Raw genomic sequence first — 21,343 nt, 5'->3', positions numbered from 1 at the left:
GCCATCATGAAGTCTTCACCTTGTTTTTCTGAGTTTGTGGAGACCTAATGGCCTCACTTTTGTGAAAATAGTAAGTGGATATGTCAATATAGAATACGCCATTAGTTATTTATATAATTTGTGGCTTAGTTTACTCCTTGTCTAAACAAATTTAAAGCCTTAGAATAATAATTTGTGACTCCACACTCCAAATCCTAATTTCCAATTTCCAAGTAACATCACATTAACCTAATTGTTGACATTTGAAGTCATTGAAAAAAAAAATTCACCCCATATAATTTTAAAAGGTTATTGATTGTTAACATTTCAAGTCATTTAAACAAGGTGAAAATTCACTATGGCCTACATAAGGTTATTGAGAAGAATTTCATAATAAGTGGCTTTTTTGTGGTAATAGTCACGACCAGCATGAGGGTTCGTGAGGGTTCTCTACAAGGGATGAGTGTGAGGCAAGGAGAGGCCTCCATTGCAAGGCTGCTCTCGGGGGGGGGGAGGGGGCATGGTTGGGCAGCTCTTGTGCCACTCCAATGAAGCTTCTTACCCTCCTTTTTTGGACTAAAGGCACCTCGGGGGCGTCCTGCCTTGTGCAGGGAACCATTTTCTCTCGTTGGCGTTGGGAGATGAAGGGCTCTGGATGAAGCTCAAATTAGAAGGGGATGAGGGCGATGGGAGCAGGCAAAGCTGAAAAAGTTCGAGGGGCTTCCATCTCCTTTGTTGCATGTTCGCTTTCGCTAGTATACAATGTTAAATGCTATTTCTCACTCTCTCTCTCTCTCTCTCTCTCTCTCTCTCACACACACACACACACACACACACACACACACAAGAAAGAACTTTACAAATGAGTTGGCAATCAGTGCATCTCTCTCTCTCTAAAAGCCTTTATTTGAAAGGCATGTTTGCCAAAAGCTTTTTAAAAGTAACATTCACACTAAGCTCCTGCAATCTACATGGGATTAAGTGTTTGCCACACAATGGCTTAACTGCTAACCAATTGGCAACCATTTACAAAATTCTCTGTTCTTGTGCGGATTGTTAGAGCTGTTGGGGGTTGCAAGTTGCAAATTGGTTGCAACCATCCTGCTCTAGCAAGAGGTGGGAGTGTGAAAGCAACCGCACAAACGAAAATGTTATTCACTTTTAGTAACTAGAATGTCTATCTTAAGAGAAAAAAGGAGCTTGTTCTCGTCTTTTTAACATGGCACTTTTTAACATGGCACGTGGATAAAAATTCCCTTGGTTGTAGTTTGCAATACCACACCTTCATGTGAATAGAAAAATCCTAAGGCATGCTCTATGTAGGCCTCATCACTAACTCACAAGGACATGGGATGATGGGATCAATGATGAGGTGAATTGGGACAGTAGATCACATTGATGATTCTCTCCCTCTTCCACCTCTCAGGATTTCATGAGAGGCACATGCCCCATTGTGCGCATTGCATGAGAGACACATGCCCTAACCATGTTGCGTGTGTGCCTTCTTGATGTATGAGTGTCTATGTTTACTTTTGATGTGTAAAAGTGCAATAGAGACGAAGTAATCCTGGGTATCATAGATTATTTTGTCAACAAACACTCGAGATACATTTTTGATGTGTAAAAGTGTCTGTGTTTACTTTTGATGTGTAAAAGTGCAATAGAGATGAAGTAATCCTGTGTATCATAGATTATTTTGTCAACAAACACTCGAGATTCATTTTTCCAACAGGATTTATGGGGCCCAATTGTTGTAGGCTCCTTGATCCCACCCTCCCATGCCACAACGCTGAAGGGTGTGGTTTCTTTAATGAAGAGCCTCGGTGGCAAACTGAGTGCGCAAGATGCGAGGTTAACTTGGCCATCCAATTTTAAAGGGGAATCTTTTTTGTGCCCTAATTTATTTCTAGCTACATAGGTTTACTGTATAGGTTTTGGTTTGGGCATTAGAGACACCCAAAGGCACGTGTCTACGTGGTTAGGCCATTGCGCTCCTCGTCACTAATTGACACCTACTTTTGGGAGGTGGGATTGACGGCTCACAATCGTCAGTTGATCGTGATCGTTGAATTGCCTAGGGAATGCAAAAGATTCCCACGTTTTCGTATCCGGAACTTCCTCTCTCCCCCTTGGAATTGACTCTAATCGCTAAGCTATCACACGCTCGTTGAAAGGTGCGTGTGTGTTAAGTTTATACATCACGTTCTTGCAGATAAGTTTACACCTAGTTCACATTGAGTTCACACCAAATTTGGTGTGGTGTACATACCCTCCCAAGCTCACACTTAGTTCACCTCAAGTTCACACCGAGTTCACACCAAATTTGGTGTGGTGCACATACCTCCCGAGTTCACTCTTAGTTCACACCTAGTTCAAAAAACGATCGGACGGCCCAGATTGTACCTGCCTCGCGACGGCTAATGTGAGCCATTGATCCCACCTCCTTAGGGGTGTGTCAATTAGTGACGAGGCATTGCGCTGCCAAGTTTCTCAAGTTTCCCACCCTTAGTTCCTCGCCGTAGACCCCGTGATTCCATCATGGGGTGTCCTAACAGAGGCAAAACATAACCAGGATCATGGGGTCTTCATTAAAGATCCTTAGACCTTTGTCCCTAGAGTCATGGGATCTACGGTGGAGAATCAATCCACCGTTGATCCCATCTCCGCCATGCAAAAAATTTAGACTTCCCATCGATCATCGTGTAACGACTCGAACCCCCTACCTCCCGCACAAGACACATGCTCCTTATCCAACCCGCATGTCGTGACACGTGGAAAACCTTGCGACTATTAACCTAAAAATCCTTGCCCCCCGTTGCGTTGATCTGACGGTCCAAAGCCCCTCGCCCTGCCGAAAAGGCGCCCTTGCCGTAGATCCGTGTCACTTATAAACGAGGCTGGCCTCGCCTCCCCTTGTCAGAATAGTTGATTCTTGGGAAAATTACCAAAATACTCCTCTAATTTGTGGAAATTCCCAAAATACCCTCAAATTTCAAAAATTCCAAAAAGACCCCCAATATTTTGTCACAAATTCCCAAAATGCCCTTCAATTTTTCCAAAATTCCCAAAGTACCCTTGGTCGTGAGATTAAATTTCTTGAAAGACGAAAAAATTTGTAGCTTTTCATAAGAAGATTCATTGTCTATTAATACAAGTTGCTAAAACTAGAATCTGGGTGTGTTACGTAGGCTTTGGAGATGAATTTCTTCATTATTTTTAGACATAATTGCCCTTTTGGCAAGGTAATTTGTGAGAAATTACATGCTAAGCACTCAAAAAAGGATCTAAATTGTCAAAAAGGAGAAAATCTTGAACACTCCAACCAAAATAGATATTTTGGTAATTTTTGAAATTTGAGGGGTATTTTGGGAATTTCCACAAATTAGAGGGGTATTTTCCCTTAATTCTTTCGAAATCCTCTCTGCAGCAGATTTGTACGTGCACGGCTGCGCGTTCGTAGCTATTGTTCAATCTGGTCTATCACCTTCAGCGTTGTCTTTGGCAAATACCAGGTTCCAATCTCCACTATTCGCCATTGCCTCGTAAGTGCAGAGAGAGAGAGAGAGAGAGAGAGAGAGAGAGAGAGCGAGCGGTGTGTGCGTGTCTGAGGGAGAGATTTAAGTTTTTAATACACGAGAACGAGAGAGAGCGCTTAGTGTGAGTATGTGTATTCTTGTCTTGGACGTGAGTGTTGGGTATGGGTGGGAGTGTGTGAGTGAGCCCTTGTGTTTGAGTATTTCTGCTCTTTGTATGTCTGTATGGATGTTGAGTTAAGGGTTTGAGTAAGAGTAAGTATGCGGTCCACTTTCTTTTTTTTATTCTATGGATGTCAACTTGAGGACCTCAGTAAGTGTGTGTGTATGAGTGACATGTGTAGGTCTCCCTCCCTATTCTTTCCATGATTTGTCCTTTTGGTTTAGTTTTTTGTTTTTGCCTTTTTTGGCCTGTCCCAAAGGGGTGAGGCCTTAGTGATGCCTTCCTTTTCGTTAATGAAAAAGAGAGGATAATTTTTTGAGGCACTCATTAGAATGACAAGGAAATATATTCAGAGATAACATGTGTGAGATGTGGCCGCGGCCCCCTCCTGAAACCACCTCCAACACAAAAACATAAATAGACCTGTTCCATGTAGAGTGATTGGAAAAAGACTATTCTTTCGAAAAAACTGCGCATGCAATGCAGATGAACAAAGTGACGGAGTCGCAAACCGTTCATCAAACACACGCAAAAAATGAGGTCGAATCTTGACTTTCTGATCTAAATCAATGAACTGTGGCAAATCACAATGGAAATGCCGATGTTTGATGCTCAATCCTTCTTGTGCTCTTTCTGAGATTGTGTCATGTAAACTTTTCGATAGAAATCTGCATACATCCGTCTCATTCCTGAGTGAATCATGTGCATCGTACAATACGGCATGCCTGTGAAAAGGGAACACGTAAAGACGATGGCGAAAATACAAGAAACCGTTAGAACGAAACACTTGAACAATGCGTGCTGACTAATCATGCGAACCATAATACTTCCTGAGAGGGTTCTTTGGACCTCGACTCGAGAGCCAAGATCGGTTCTTCGTGATTGATCGAATCTGCAATGAGGTTAGCTTTACTAGAAAAAGCATCACTTAAACCATCATCCTTGTGAACAATCACATCGTTATTATGCAAATCATCATCCTTGTGAATAATCACATCTGTATCATGCAAATCATGTGTGTCGTGCTTTGGAGAAGACAAGGCTGAGAGAGTCTCCTTCTCTTGATTCTTTTCAAGCTTCGCCTGTACATTAGAAATGAGAGATGAAGAATGAACAACTTCCTTCCCACAAATGACAATGGGAGAGTCACTTTTGGCATTGAAAGTGAAAGTATTGGCTGCCCAATCAATGAGAGGGTTATGCTCATGAAACCATCAAATGCCTAAAAGCATATCACATCTTGAAAGAGGAGACACTACAATTTTTTTGTGGAAGGATGCTTGTTGAACAGTGAACAACACACCAAGGCATTCTCCTGTAATGAGAGAGTCCATACCGGGAGCGAAGCCCGATACCTCGAAAGGAGATATCTTGCGAACCTCCAAACGAGCTCTTTCGACAAGAGAGGGACTAATCATATCATGCTTACTACCAGGATCAAACAAGATCACCATGTGTTGACTATTCACATGACCATAACACTTCATGAGAGACTCATCAATGGGAGGATCATAAGAAACTTGGGACACACTCGTGTTCTTATTTATGGCATTAACAGAGGATGTGGGTTCTGTGGGTTCTTTAGATTTGTTAGATTCAATCTTAGGACATGTTCTTTTTATGTGACCCTTGATGTGACAATGATAACATCGACTTTTCTTAGAATAAATACTTTGTTCTTTGACGTGATGTATCCTCCTAAAATTCCTTGTGCTACTTTTTCATATGGAGTGAGCTTAGGTTTAGCAATTGTGTTAGCTTTACCCTTAGATTCATTGTGTGAGTTCTTTTCTGAGAGACTAGAGGAAGATTGGTTAGAAGAGTTACCATTCTTACCGTTATGTGGGTTCTGAGAAGTCTGAGAGGTACTTTGCGAATTCTTGTTCTCCTTAGGCTTTCCCTTGTTGTGCTTCATCTCTTGGGAGAGAGCAATTGCTACCGCCTTGTTGAGATCCACGGGTCGAAGACTTCTACATCAAACTTGATATATTCGTCCAACCCAAAAAGGAAAGCCTCTTTGCGCTCATCATCCGATTTGTGTAATTGGGTGCCGAGCTACAAAACACAGCTAGAAAAAGACATGACTGGCATACCATTCTGCTTGAGATTGCGTCAATCTTCTTTCAACCGCGCTAGGTACTGAGGAGGTATAAACCGCGCCTTGAGCTTGTCTTGGAAGTGTGCCCAATTGAAGGAAAGGGGCACGTTTTCGTCGGCTTCCTCTAGGTGCGCGGTCAACTGTGCCTCTTGCTATGCGTGATACCAATTAATGGCATCACTGGCAAGGTACATGGCTGCCGTTAAAACCTTGCTATTCCCTGTCTTCTTAGTTGTCGCAAAATAAGCATTAATTTGATGCAACCAAGATGAATAACACTAGCATCCATCTTACCATCATACTTACTGAATGTCAACTTCTCAATGACGGGGTTGTTGAAGTCCGAATCTCGGGCTTGTGCCACTTGACGAACCACCAAACATCTTTGGCCGGTTCGGGTGTCGAGGTGAGTACCTGTAGGACCAACTCTTGCATGCGTTGGTCTCTCTGCGCCTCACACTCTAACTCCAAGGCCGCTCGTCTATCTTCGGCCACCAAGCGCGCTTGCTCGTGCTTACGCTCCAAGGCTAACCGTCTTTCTTTGCGCTCGCGATCCAATTCTGCCTTTCTTTCTTCGGCCGCCAAGCGAGCTTGCTCGCGCTCACGCTCTAAGACTGCCGTTCTTTCTTCGGCCGCCAAGCGTGCATGCTCACGCTCACGCTCCAAGGCTGCCGTTATTTCTTCGCGCTTGCGCTCCAAGGCGGTGCGTTGCGCTTCTTGTTGTATTATCATGTCCATCATCGTCTTGATCAAAGCCTCCATAGGATTTGGTACAATCCTTGGCGTAGATAAGGAAGGGGGAGGGTCGGAAAAACCTCCTGGTGGGGAAAATTCTTCTTCACCACTTCCATGCTCATCACCTCCAGGCTCCAATGCGAAGTATCCATTCTGCTTCGGGTGACCATACACTGAAGTCTTGGGTTCTTAAGTTCACGACAAACTTGGGTTCTTGTGGTTCTTGGATTCTTGGGTTCTTGAGGTTCTTTCTTTAGCTCGCAATCTGTGTTAGAGAAGGGTCTTCTCTTACCCGAGCTCTTCTCTTTCCCGCGGGTGCACCCTTTGGCAGCCTTGCGCTCACACCAAGGTTGCTTTTTCCCACCTCACGTCGATTGGCCGGCCACTGAATGCACGGTCCGCTCTTAATGAGTGAAAAGAGAAACAAGGGGAGGCGGGGAGGTTGGACAAGCCCTTCTTTCTTCGGTTTTTTGTCACTCTTCAAAAACACGATTAGTAATCAACACGCCCCTATGGACTTGGGTTACATGCAACCGCAACAAGCAAAAAAATTCTTGTGGTTCTTTCCTTGAGTGATACAGAACACTGCCAAAGCTCTGATACCAATGTAAGGTGCAACAGAAGTGAACGTTGAACTTTGCTCAAGATGAGTGCTCCGAACTGTGCTCAAGTGTTCCTTTTACTTACGGAAGGGGGAGCCTTCTGTTCCTTTAGTGAGAGGAGTGCAAATGATTACAACAAAGTGGCAAACACTGTGAATGAAGGTGCTGGGCTGAGAGAGAGAGAGAGAAGAAGAATATGACACCAGAAAAGTTGTCAAACCCTCCTCCAAGGGCCCCTCTCTCATGGCGAGAGAAGTCTTTGCTATTGATCGCACAAATCTCTACAATGGTCTAAATGCAATGGTCTTGCCGACGATGTCGACGACGACGAGACGGGCTGAAAATTGAAAACGCTAGGGGCTGAAATTTGCAAATCTTGTATTTGCTGAATTCAGACTCTATGTTGGAGACGACGGCGAGGACGACGATGCACTGAAAACGCAGATACTGAAATCTGCGAATAGCGGGCTGAATCTGCAAACGTTGGCTGATTAGACCGTGTGGCGAGGATCTGCTGCGGGAAGGTGAGATTTGCAAGGTTTGACTGCTGAAAATGCAAAACGCTGATGCAAGTGAAGGTTTTGTCGCCGGGAATCTGCAAAACATTGATGGTAGTTTGCAATTGCAAAAACGCTAGGGGATCTGCTGTGAATCTGCTAACGCCGGGCTGATCTGCAACTGCAAAACGTTGGGGCTGATCTGCAATGGCTGGAAAAACGCTGGCTTTTCTTGATGGCTGAAAACGCTAAGTTGTTCCGCCGGGGGTCTTGCTGAAAAGGTGCATTGCCAGACAACTGGGTCTCTGCTGCCTCTTCTGCCAAAAAGTGCTAGCGCTGCTTTTCTTATACTTCCTTAGACAAATTGCCCTACCCAGTTTTCCAACAAGGTCACTTAATAAAAATAAGTGAAATATGGCTAAAATAGGAAAAATGGGTTCTATGCACTAAAAAATGCTCATGATGGATTCTGATGGTAATCTGATGATCATGCTGTGTGCAACCAGAGGATATGCATCTACGCTAAGTGCCTGGACATGTACGGCGTGCGAACAGACTCACAAAGGTGCCAGAACACTTCCTAAGCTAATTGAACCCTGGACATGAAGTAGCTTGTCCACATGCACATAGGGTTAGATGTGCACGTGACATGAGAAGTTTTCTGGTCCTCATAGAGCGTATTGAAGTATGGAGTGCAGGTCATCAGAGGAGGTAGTTTTGAGTTGTATTTTTTGTACTCTCCATGTCTAATCCTGAGCTACAGGTAGACAAGTTATCACAGAATCTGTTATGGAGTTTTGTTCACAAGTACACCATATTCTCTCCTTAGTGATGATTGGTATTCGGACTTGAGCTTTGTGGTCTCATCATTATTGTTATTTCTAGGTTTATCTTATAGGGCATTCTTTCCGAGATTTCTTGGATGGAGTTTTGCCAGATGTTTGTGATTTTTGGTGGGTGTGGTTTGGTTGACCAAGAGTGAGATTCTCTCTCATGTTTTCTTTGTTTTTCTCCTTGATCATTGATGTCTCTCTAGGAATCACTCTTAAATAAGTGCACCCAATAGCACTAGCCTATGGTTGCCCAGTGGATGGTTAATCTTCTCATTTTCAATTATAAGGAGATACGCTACATTCTTTTGGAGGTAGGCCTCATGATTTTAGCACTTGTTTTTGTGCTGTCTCGCAGTGACTTTTTGTTAGGCTCAAAAAGGCCTTAGAGAACAAGAGATTAGGAGTGCATTAATAGGAGTTTGACCCCATGATTTGAAGTAATGACTCATTGATATTTTTTTTAGTATTTTTAATTTGTGAAAGAGTCTTTCATTTACAGACTTCATAAAAGTTCATTTCGTTACATTGTTTTATAATTTTCTGTGCTTAGTAGACCTACATTTTCTTATGAAAGCATTAAAGTATTCTTTTGTTTTAGTTTGTATCCCTTCATTTTATTGTTTTCATTTTACTTCCTTTTAAGCCTTTCACCTTGTTGTTTAAGTGGTGCCTTTTATACCATATAGGGCATTTGTGTGGAAATGGACAACACAATTTTATATTTAAATTATAAACACTCATTCAGACCTACTCTTCATAACTCTTATCCCCCCTTAACTTCAGAAGGCCTTCGGGACTTTGTTTTTCTTCATTGGGATGTATGCTTTCTATCAAGTTCTCCTACATTTGGTCTTGGAAGAGTTTAGTTTTTGATTCCTCTCCTACCTACTTCCTTGAGATGTGATCGATGTAGCCATTTTCAGCCAGGGGATTGATTTCTTTAGCATTTGAGATTTCTTCCTTGGTGATTCTCTTGTAGAGATGTATGTGTTTCCTATATTGGCCGGTTTCTATGAACTTTTTGGTGTCTCCTTGTGTTAAAGTTAGTAGCATCTCAAGTGAATAGCCCAATGTGATCCCAATATTTATTTTAGCTTCAGTTATTTTTTTAACTTATTTGTCAAAGTCTGGGTAGGGCAATTTACTGAGGTGGGTACATAAACAACCGATTGTCCCCATTGTATAATGATCAGTTATTCATTGCCAAGGTTGGTCGGTTGAGAAGTCTCTCTCTCTCTCTCCCCTTCCAGATCCTATAGAGCCATGCCCACCTACGAGCACCTTCTTTACCATTGAGATGGTAAAGAGAGCCATTGATAGGATGAAGACTGGGAGGGCATATGATCACGATGGTTTAGTAGCGGAGCACTTTATACATGCTAGGGATATGTTGGTAGAGGTTCTAACAGTGTTGTTCAATCGTGTCATGTGTGAGGGATTACCTGAGACTTGGAGGTTGTCTACTATTGTGCCTATCTTCATTTGCACTCTCTCACTAAAGGAACGGAAGGCTCTCCCTTCCGTAAGTAAAAGGAACCCTTGAGCACAGTTCGGAGCACTCACTTCCGCTGCACCTTACATTGGTATCAGAGCTTTGGCAGTGTTTTGTATCACTCAAGGAAAGAACCACAAGGATTTTTTTTGCTTGTTGCGGTCGCACGTAACCCAAGTTCACTTGGGCGTGTCGATTCCTAATCGTGTTTTTGAAGAGTGACAAGAAACCCAAGAAAGAAGGGCTTGTCCAACCTTCCCTTGTTTTTCTTTTCACTCATTGAGAGTGGACCGTGCACTTAGCGGCCGGCCAATTGACGTGAGGTGGGAAAAAGCAACCTTGGTGTGAGCGCAAGGTCGCGAAGGGGTGCACCCACGAGAAAGAGAAGAGCTTGGGTAAGAGAAGATCTTTCTCTAACACAGGTTGCCAGCTAAAGAAAGAACCTCAAGAACCCAAGAATCCAAGAACCACAAGCACCCAAGTTCCTCGTGAACTTAAGAACCCAAGACTTCAGTGTATGATCACCACCCGAAGCGGAATGGATACTTCACATGGAGGTGATGAGCATGGAAGTGGTGAAGAAGAATTTTTATCACCAGGAGGTTTTTCCGACCCTCCCCCCTCCCCATCTACACCAAGGATTGCACCAAATCCTATGGAGGCTTTGGTCAAGATGATGATGGACATGATGTTATAACAAGAAGCGCACCGTGCTGCCTTGGAGCACGAGCGCGAAGAAAGAAAGGCAATCGTGGATCGTGAGCGCGAAGAAAGAAAAGCAGAATTGGATCGTGAGCGCAAAGAAAGAAAGGCCGACTTGGAGCGTGAGCGTGAGCAAGCGCACATGGCGGCCAAAGAAAGAAAGGCAGCTATTGAGCTTGAGCGTGAGCAAACACATGAAGCACAGCGGGTAGCGGCCGAAGACTGGCCTTGGAGTTAGAGCGTGAGGCGCAGAGAGACTAACGCATGCACGAGTTGGTCCTACATGTACTTACCTCGAAACCTGAGCCGGCCAAAAATGTTCGTGGTTCATCATGTGGCGCAAGCCGAGATTCGGACTCCAACAACCCCGTCACTGAGAAGTTGACACTCAGTAAGTATGACGTAAGATGGATGCTAGCATTATTCATTCTTGGTTGCCTTAATTTAATGCTTATTTTGCGACAACTAAGAAGACAGAGAATAGCAAGGTTTTAACGGGGCAGCCATGCCGGTGATGCCATTAATTGGTATCATGCATGGCAAGAGGTACAATTGACCGCGCACCTAGAGGAAGCCGACGAAGACATGCCCTTTCCTTCAATTGGGCTGACTCCCATGACAAGCTCAAGGCACGGTTTATGCCTCCTTAGTACCTAGCGCGGTTGAAAGAAAAATGGCGCAATCTCAAGCAAAATGGTATGCCAGTCATGTCTTTTTCTAACTGTGTTTTGCAGCTCGGCACCCAATTACGCAAATCAGATGATGAGCGCAAAGAGGCTTTCCTTTTTAGGTTGGACGAATATATCAAGTTTGATGTAGAGGTCTTCGACCCCGTGGATCTCAACAAGGCGGTAGCAATTGCTCTCTCCCAAGAGATGAAGCACAACAAGGGAAAGCCTAACGAGGACAAGTCGTCTCGAAGTACCTCTCAGACTACTCAGAACCCTTAGAATGGTAAGAACGGTAACTCTTCTAGCCAATCTTCCTCTCATCCTTCGGAAAAGAACTCACAAATGAATCTAAGGGTAAAGCTAAAACACCTGCTAAACCTAAGCTAACCCCGGATGAAAAAGCCGCAAAAAAAATTATAAGAGGATACGTAACGGCAGAAGAACAAGTCATTTATGGCAAGGAAGGTCGTTGTTATCAATGTCACGTCAAGGGTCACATTAAAGCGGCTTGTCCTAAGATAGCCCCACCTAAAGAACCTAAGGCACCCGCAGCTACCACAAGCACTCTAATGAACCAACCTGCATCTTCAAATGTTTCTGACACACACATTGAGGAGTCTCTCTTTAAGTGTTATGGTCATGTGAAGGGTTAGCGTTTTGTCATATTGTTTGATTCAGACAGTATACATGATGTGATAAGTGCCTCTCTTGTAGAGAGAGCCCGCCTAGAGGTTAGTCAAGCATCTCCTCTCGAGGTGTCGGGCTTCGCTCCCGGTATGGACTCTCATCACGCAAGAGTGTCTTGATGTGTTGTTTGCAGTTCAATAAGCTGCCTTCCGTAGGAAATTTGTCGTGTCTCCTCTCTCAGGATGTGATATGCTTTTGGGCATTAGATGGTTTTGTGAGCATAACCCTCTCATTGATTGGGAGGAGAATATTCTCTCTTTAAATGCCAAAAGTGACTCTCCCATGATCATTCGTGGTGAGGAGGGTTTGCATTCTTTGCATATTATTTCTCATGTGCAGGCAAAGCGTGAATTACGACAAGGAGCACAAGCGGTTGTTTACCAAGTTTAAGGATCTCTTTTTGCAGGATGATCTTCCACCCCGTCTCCCACCCAAGCGGCCGGAGGACCATCGCATCGAGCTTAAGGAGGGAGCAGAGCCTGTCAGTAACGCTCCGTGTAGTTTGAACAAGACACAGGAAGAAGAGTTAGAGCGGCAACTCACGGAGTTAGTGGCTAGAGAATTCATACATCCTAGTGTAAGTCCTTTTGCTGCTCCTATTTTGTTTGTCCGCAAGAAAGATGGTTCGTTTCGTTTGTGTGTTGATTACAGGGCATTGAACAAGATGACCGTCAAGAACAAGTTTCCGATGCCTCGCAGTGAGTATACCTTGATAGGCTCAATGGGGCAAAGGTTTTTAGTAAGGTCGATCTTAAAAGTGGATACCATCAGGTAAGGGTATTCAAAGGCGACATCTACAAGACCGCCTTTCGCACGGAGCGAGGGCAATGGGAGTATGTAGTCATGCCTTTTGGATTGACAGGTGCCGAGGGTACCTTTAATCGTCTCATGGTAAGCACTTTTGGCGATATGGTTGGTGTTTGTGTGTTCATCTTTCTTGATGATATTCTCATTTTTTCTGCATCGTGGGAACAACATGAAAAGGATGTAGAAAGGGAACTAACTCGTTTGGATGAGGGTCAGCTGTACATTGCAGCTAAGAAATTTGAGTGGATTATATCATTTCTGCAGAAGGCGTCAAGCTAGACCCCGCGAAGGTGGAACATGTACGGATTTGCGCAAAACTGCATATGATGTGCATTCTTTTCTTGGTTTATGTCAAGCATATAGTTTGCACATAGAGAATTTTGCACGCATTGCCGTACCTATGACAGATGTTTTGAAAGGGGTAAAGACTCGCCAACAACGCGTGGATTTACCTGAGGCAGCCATTGAGGCTTTCACAGCTCTCAAGGTTGGGGTGACAGAAGCGCCGTGTCTTATCCTTGCCTCTTGGGATGACCCCTTTGAGGTATGGACGGATGCAAGTGTCACCAGGAGGTGTATTTTTCTTGTTGCCTTCCATAAATAAGTACTAGATATTTTTATTTAATTTTATTTTTACTTATTTTGCCCGGAACCCTTGAAAAGGTACAAGTGGACATTGCATGGCCAGTGTGAAACGACTGCGGTCGAACAGGTTTCTCGCACCGGGAGTCTAGGTCGGTCAATCTGGGACTGGTTGGGCTAGTTAGCAGTGAATTCTGATGAGAAAGGAAGTCTGTGTGCGCCAAATGAAGTCTCGGCCACTCGGAAAGTCACCTACAACTTTATAAGTCAGTGGGAACTAGGGAATTAACTCAAAGGGGCAAACTGGACACTTGGCAGGAGGAGATCACTTCTGCAGGACACCTCTGCAAGAGGAGGGGCCCAAGAGAGAGAGGGCTGATTTTTGATCATAAGTGACCTATAGTGTGTGTGTGAGTAGTGGGTGCAGGTCTATAGCTTTAATGGAAAGCTTGCCTTCTCCTCTGTCTCATGTAGCACGATGACTTGCTCTCATGCATCCCTCTCCCCCCTTCGGCACATATGGTAATGCCCCACTAGTTGGGCTACTTAGATGAATATGTACAGTTCTGGGGGTTCATGCGCGTTTGCCAAGGCAAGAGCCTTTTGAATAGGAACCGGATTAGCTAATTGCTAATCCCTCACAAGTACGCACAGTTCCATCGCGAAATATTGCGAGTTTGAAGAGTTTTCTCGCGTGAAAACTCGTCCAATTCACAGGGGAACTGTCCAATTGCGTGCGGGAGCCCTTGGGACATGCGTAGGCGTGTTCGCTCTGCTAAAAACGATCCGAAACAGGGAATTACAGCTTGCTGTGTTTTTCTGCAGGTTTAGGGTTTCTCACCTAAAGTGCAAGGGAACACCAGGGGAGCCTCGTGAGAGCCTTGGGATACGTGTACAGGCTTTTGGGCACCCGACAGTGAAAAACAGAGAATTACAGCACGCTGAATTTCTATGACAGCTCACCAGAAAGCTTCCAGATAGCGAGGGAATCCGCCCTAGACAGGTACTTTTGATCTACAAGGGTTTTTGCATCGTTATGCTGCCGAAATCAGGTCGAAAACCTGCGTTTTCAATCCTCGCCATGTTTGGACGGTCGGATTGTCTATCTTAAATTAATAAAGAAATACCGAAAGGGGTGCTAGTCTTTGGGGTCTACAGGGTGTCGGTCTTGTGTGCGCAGTGACATTCTAGTCGCTGGACGCATCTGTGTTCTCTTTCCTTCTCAGTGCTCTGTGTAAAGTTAACAGGTAATTGAAATAGCACCGCTCTCTACGTTGTACAGGCCGGTTTTATGGTTCCATCGAGGGGATAGTCACTTTTTCTTCAAAAAGTGCAGCGTGGATTGTTGTGGGTGAAAGCAACACAGAGTTTGTCGTTATGGCAGAGAAAAGAAGAGGGATCTTCCTCACATGGCATAGAGAAAGTTCCTTCACTCTTCAAGAAGAGGACAGGTTGTTTAGAGCTCAACTGCGTTGATGCATGGATATGTTTCAGCAGTTGGCTAGCAACCCAAGGATGCAGAAGTTCTTACAGGCTCCAACACAGGGTTTTCAGCCTACCATACAGGGCATGACTGAGCCGTTGCAAGAAAAGGAGATTTTCAATGCGTAGAGGACTCGTGATGCTCGAGGGAAAGCCCATATGGTTGAGCAATTAGCGGTGTCCAATGATCCAAAGCAACTTGCTTTAGCTGGATAGGAACCGTTTGTGAATGGTCAAGGGAGTAATGAACAGGCTATGCGTAAGACCCTTCCATTACCTAATACTTATCCTGGTTATTTTGGAGGTGGTTCAGTGTTCAAGCGATGGCTGGACCTTCCACAGGTTATATGCCAGGGAATGTGTTTGGGACAATTGAAACAGGCATGGGTAACCCTATGTACGCAAACATGGGTGTCCAACCAGGTTTTCAGGGTGCCTATGATTAGTTTCGAGTGCCTGGAACACAATTTGGTATGGCTGGTTTTTCGCAGCCATACGTACAAAATGCAGATACGACAGGTAAAACAGTTGATGCGAGTGCTGGAATGAACAATCATGGAGCACCACTGTTACAGACACCTGTTTATGACAACGTGGCTCCTTTGAGTCAGCTTAAGGATTACAAGGAAGGTGGGCAGGGAGTGAAGTTTGAAACTTTCAGAGGAACTGAGGACCAATTGAAGGCTTTGACCTTCATACTGTAGTTTGTTGCAACTTATGCTGAAGGAAACTTCACGAAATCTTCAAAGATACGCAAGGCTGCCACTTTCTTGAAAGGGAATGCGCTTCAATGGTGGACCGCATTGTTGAACCAGGGTCAAGACTCAAGTCCCAACAACGTGGGTCCAATTCAAACAGCTTTTTGCACTTGCATGGCTTACAAACACCCTTGAAGTGGATGTGATGATAGAATGGCACGAATTGAATGTTAAACTGTGTGCGAATCTGGAAGAGTACAATAAACAGTTTTGGGCCGCACTGTTGCTAGTCACCTCTTACAGGTTTGTGCCATTGTCAGAACAGATTGAGAAGTACTTTTGCGGATTGCCCAAGAAGATCAGGAACTACTGCACAAAGACTACTGTCATGAATATGTTTCGGTTGATAGAGAATGCAAGAGTGGCCAGCAATCTGTCAAAGGGAGATTCCGATGGATTTAATAGTCACAAGAAAGGGTCCCAGGGCAAACAGTTTTCAGCCAAGAAATGTTGCAGCAAAGCCTTCTGAGCCTCCCACAAAGAAGCCCTCCAATGAAGAAGCTAATACGTCCAAGAAGCAGTCTAAATCTCCTTCGGGACGAGGACAAGGACAAAAAAGGCATTTTTCTGGCAAAACTTTTGAAGAAATGAAAGCTCTTAGGGAGGCTAAGAAATGCTACATTTGTGAACAGGAAGGACATTTTGCAAATGAATGCCCACAGAAGAAGTCACAAGATAAGGATGACAAGTCAGACCATAAAGGGAAGAAGCCAAAGCCAAGTGCAGGACTTGTCCCAGATTTGGTTGGAGATCAGCCAAACATAGATGCCACGGAACTATGCAGAGCTTGGGGCAAACTTAGAGACCAGACAGTGCTGGTTTTCTTTGATCCAGGAGCCCGTGCAAATTTCATATCACGAGAATTGGCATCAAAGTTGGGCATTCGTGCAGAGGAGATGGGTATGACAGGGGAAGCAAGTTTGGCATGCCCAGGTCATTCAGAGCCTGTTACTCTTATTTTGGGGAAGCATGTGTTTCGCTTTCTTTGAGCTCCGAAACGAACATTTCAAAAACCTTGAAACCCCGAAACGTACGAAAGCCCGAAATGTTTCATGTCACATTGATTCAGTGGTGCAAGATAGTTCTTTGTCAATGGAGTCCAAACCGGAGCTGGTACAACCTACTCCTGTTGACGGGCCAAAAGAAGACCTGCTGAAATGGTTGGAACCTACTAAGTCTATGCCTTGTTATGGGGTCTCTATTCAATCTTTTGCATGAGAATAACCCATCTTCCAATATCCTTATAGTAGCTGGCCATAGTGTGCCGCCTAGCCAGGAAACAGGTGTCAAGGTCATCGAGGCTGATGACTCAGATGTTGCTATAGCACGAGCCTTTGGGCTTGGTGAGCCTATCAACCATAGAGGAGGAAAGAATGCTCCTTTGCACGAGTTCGCCGAACCCTCAGCCTCCTCTGTCTGACTATCTGACCAAGTCAAACCTCACCTCTGTGTCTAATGAACTACACTTCGATGATCTTCCGCAAGGATGGCTACAAGAAGCATATGCAGATATCTATATTGATCAAACACCAGCTCCAGCTTATTATGTCTCTATGCTCCAAAAAGCGGCAATCTCTTCACCTACATAAACATCTTTAGCAATACCCTCTTAGACCTTGTTCAAGAAATCAACTTCGGTGACTCTGACAACCACCAACCTGTTCTTTCAACTGCATGGTTGTGGGATCACTAAGTGCTGCTACACAAGGTTTCTGCACCAACCGAGAAGATGTTGAGCGGACAGTCGTATTTCCTGTGTCCTATGTCCGAGAAGATAAGATTAGCCTCTTTCAAATCGACAGAAGAGTCATGCACTGACGATTTTAAAAGAGATTGCTTCGTAAAACTTCTGGTTAGCCTAGTGATGGTACAACTCGCAATTCCTCTTGTATGGAATGTGCATGAGAGGTTTTTTGCAAGGGCCATAAAGGGCATGCTTTTTTCAAATTTTGGAACAGGTCACACTAAGCTTCATCCACCAAATGTCTCTGAATTTTTAAAAGCCCTCTACAAGGGTTTATAAACACCTAAGATGGTCAGATATCTTCTGTCTACTCTGCCCCCACTGTCACGTGACACATCCAGCCCTATGTGTCCGTGGATAAGCTACAGCATGATCAGGGTTCAGTCAGTCAAGTCAGTCTAGATTAGAAGTGATATGGCACTTTTGTGAGTCTATTTGTAGACCGTGCATGCCCAGTCACTTAGTATAGATGCATATCCTCTTGTTGCACACAGTATGATCATCAGTATTCCCACCAGAATCCATCAGATTCCATCAGATTCCATCAGATTCCATCAAGGGAATTTTCCAATGCATTTAGCCTATTTTACCTATTTTGGGCATTTTTCACTTATTAATTTAAGTGACTTTCCAACAAAAGTAGGTAGGGCAATTTGGGTAAGAAAATATATAAGCAAACCAAAGTTAGCACTAAATGGGAGAAGAGGTAACAGGAGCCAAGCTCAGCAGGCAACTTCTCAGCAAGACCAAGCCTTGGTGGGTTCCCTCCAAGCAGCAGATCTCCCCCATCCTAGCGTTTCTTCATCAGCACCATAGCCTGGCGTTTTTGCATTAGCAGGTCCTCGCGAGAAGAACACATCAGATAGCATTTTTGCATCAGTATCCTCGCCAACAGAAAACCTCAGCCCAGCGTTTTTGGGAACTTCAGCCTCTAGCGTTGTTGGTCCCAATTTCAGCCCTTGCAGATTCAGCATGCAGCAATTTTCAGCAATAAAGAAGTAGCAGATTCAGCCCGGAAAGACCATCAGTTTTCAGCCCAAAGACACCTCAGTTTTCAGCCCTAAACCTGCAGATTTTCAGCGTCAAAGACCCACAGAAAACAGCCCCAAAATCAGCGTTTTTGGCTCAGTCGTAGATTTCAGCCCATAGCGTTTTTGGACAGCAGTAGGAAGATTGCAGATTTCAGCCATTAGGTCGACTTCGTCATCCCCGTCGTCATCGCCGACCTAGCCTAGACTTGCATCAGTCACTTGCATTCCCATTGTACCAGTTTGTGCAATCATAAGTAGACCACTCTCGCCTACGAGAGTGGGGCCTTCGGAGGAGGGTTTTACGTCGTCTCTGGTGTCGTATCTCTCTTCTCTCTCTATCTCTTAGTCTCATTCACTTGCACGCACAGTGTCCATTCACTTTGTTTATGATCATAGCATTCTCTCGTTAAGAACGGAAGGCTCTCCCTTCCATAAGAACAAAAGGAACCTTGAGCACAGTTCGGAGCACTCATCTTGAGCAAAGCGCAAACATTCATTCCGCTGCACCTAACACCCACTCTTTCTTCCCTCACCCCTATCCCTACCCAACCCCTACTACCTTGCGCCTACTCTCTTCCCCCTCGCGCCTACCCACCCCCTCTCCCTCTCTCGTCCCTACCCACCCCGCCTCGCCCCTATCCTGTGCTTCTCTCCCCCCTACCCACCCCCCGTCTCTCTCTCTCTCTCTCTCTCTCTCTCCCCTCGACGCCCCAGCCACATTTCTTTCATAAAATGATACCTGAATTGGCTCACATTTCCTCTTATTATTCTAAAGTTTTAGTGTTCTTACCGAGACGGTGAGTGGTCTTGTGGCGGGCAACCTGTATAGCAGGGCTACAATGTCACTGCAAGAACAAGCGGTTAGTTACAGTTGATCTGGAGTTCACACTCGACGGACCTTGCGTGGGCAGTGATACGAGTGGTGGTCTAGTAGACATCGTGGCCAGATAAACACTAATTTGGAGATAGACTTAGCTGGACTGGAATATTTTGCTATACGTTGGTGGCTCTTTATGATTGTGTACATGCGTGATTGGTTCTAGTTGTCATAGGCATTATCTACTTTCTATGGTCTGTCGTGTGTCTTGTGTCCAGCACCGCTTACGTGTATCCTCCCTGCACATTGAAGCCTAGACACCCCCATTGTACCGGTGAGTCCTCTGCTTGGAGCCGAGTATGTTGCCAGCCAGAGTCTGTACTTGTTCCATTAGTTAGTCGAGTTACATGGTGTTTTGAGTCTATTGTTGTGTCTTGACTTTCTTGTCCATTGCTGTGTTGTGTTTTCTTGCTGTTGGAGTGAGGTTTCACGCATATTGCAGTGAGGCATACCCAGTGTAGAGAGCACGACACACTTTCCTTGCTACAATGGTGTGGTGGGCAGGCGGAGATGGGGAGAGAAAGGGCAGCATGGATGGGCAGCATGATGGAGGGGCAGTAGCGAAGAGAGAGAAGGTTGAAAGGTGGGCCTGGTAGGGGCTGTTGGTGGCAGGCGTTGGCGGCAGTGGAGCAGCCCAGGCTACAAGAGCAGGTGGCAACAACGAGAGACCACCACACTCCTATTGGGCAGGACTCTTGCAGGCCTATTGGCCCTCCTTTCACGACAAGGAGTTGTTTTTTTACACTCAGTTGGGAACCTTGACGCAGTATTTTCACCCTGTATCAGCGGAGTACAGCAGTTTGCTACACTGCTCGTGACGGCACTTGACCATGGAGACCTCTTGGAGGTTGGGACACCCGAGACTGCTGCTACACCCATGGAGTATCTTTCGATGGATATCGCAGCAGACATCTCATCCTTTGCCTCACATCTTCGGCTTCACGCGGTTTGTTCAGTATCCGGTGTTAGATTTACACCACTCTACTGCTTCACATAGGTCTACGGTATACTTGTACGGCTTGTATGTTTGCGGGCTGGCCACCCATGTATAGGTTGCACTCTTGTCCGGTCGCCCAGGTGTGGGGCGACCTTCCACCTAGTATGGGCACCCATTCATATATTTACATGCTGGGTCGTGCGGCAGTATCTTGACTGCTTGACCCCCCTTGGGCACGCATATATATGGAGCCGGGGGGTACCCACTTCATACAGCATCTTGCATTTGTACATCACGCTTGCTCTCTCATAGAGCAATGTTTTTTACTGTAGGTGAAACGAACGAGGAGATGGATCTCCCGGCTACACAGACCGCCTCAGATACACGTCGGACGAACCACCCGACCATAGCCACCATTCGGCAGCTCCCCCGTGCTGGGGCCAGCGTCTGAGGACATAGGTGTGCACCTGTAAGACTGGGCGTCCCATACCACCCGGCCTCACCTCCTCGAGGTGACCTCGTGCACTCCTAGCCTCGCAGGCTAACCACTGGCACTCTGCCAGTGGGGGGCGATAACTGCAAATGAGGCCTTGGCTTGCCTTTTATAATAATGGCTGGTCACACTAGCTGTGTTCACACTACGTCCCTCCGGACACTGGACGCCCAACCCGACGACATCTGGGCTAGATCCCCTCTCCTATGAGCGGGACATAACATACTTCCCCCCTTAAGAACCATTGATGTCCTCATTAATGAAGTGGGGATATTGAGCCTTCAAAGCTTTAACGGGTTCCCAAGTAGCAAACCTTTTAGATTGACCCTTTCATTTAATTAAGTACTCGTCATAAGCCTTTTGACGTGAATGACGGGTACAATGATCTAAAACTGCTTCTGGTTCTCGAGGAATATACTCAGTTTGCATATCTTGCCATACATTTTCCTCGATAGGCACAACAACGTCAGCTTCGCCCAATTTCACTTTAAGGCGGCTGACGTGAAACACTGATGTACACTAACATCTGAAGGAAGAGCCAGTTTGTAGACAACTTGGTCAATTTTCTTTGTGATCAAGAACGGACCACAATATTTAGCTGAAAGCTTATAATGCTTTCCCGTTCGCATAGTCTTGGAAT

At 45.1% G+C, this 21,343-nt stretch overlaps 1 protein-coding gene across 8 annotated transcripts in view; it reads left to right on the top strand.

The window, feature by feature from the left end:
- The first annotated feature begins 3,357 nt into the window (after positions 1-3,357).
- Positions 3,358-21,343, top strand: part of LOC147438492 (uncharacterized) — a 250,201-nt gene continuing 232,215 nt past the window's right edge. For 4 of the 8 annotated variants that reach the window (XR_015184499.1, XM_086484593.1, XM_086484592.1 and 1 more), the window contains exon 1: positions 3,369-3,521. The gene's annotated coding sequence lies outside the window, so the exon portion shown is untranslated. Of the gene's footprint in view, positions 3,522-21,343 lie in introns of all 8 variants that reach the window. The other 4 variants (XM_086484591.1, XM_086484590.1, XM_086484594.1 and 1 more) reach the window with 4 other exon arrangements.

Source organism: Adiantum capillus-veneris, chromosome 16, assembly GCF_014529385.1.
Source record: "Adiantum capillus-veneris isolate H3 chromosome 16, ASM1452938v2, whole genome shotgun sequence".
Classification (NCBI taxonomy): domain Eukaryota; kingdom Viridiplantae; phylum Streptophyta; class Polypodiopsida; order Polypodiales; family Pteridaceae; genus Adiantum; species Adiantum capillus-veneris.
This window is presented reverse-complemented; position numbering and strand designations above follow the sequence as displayed.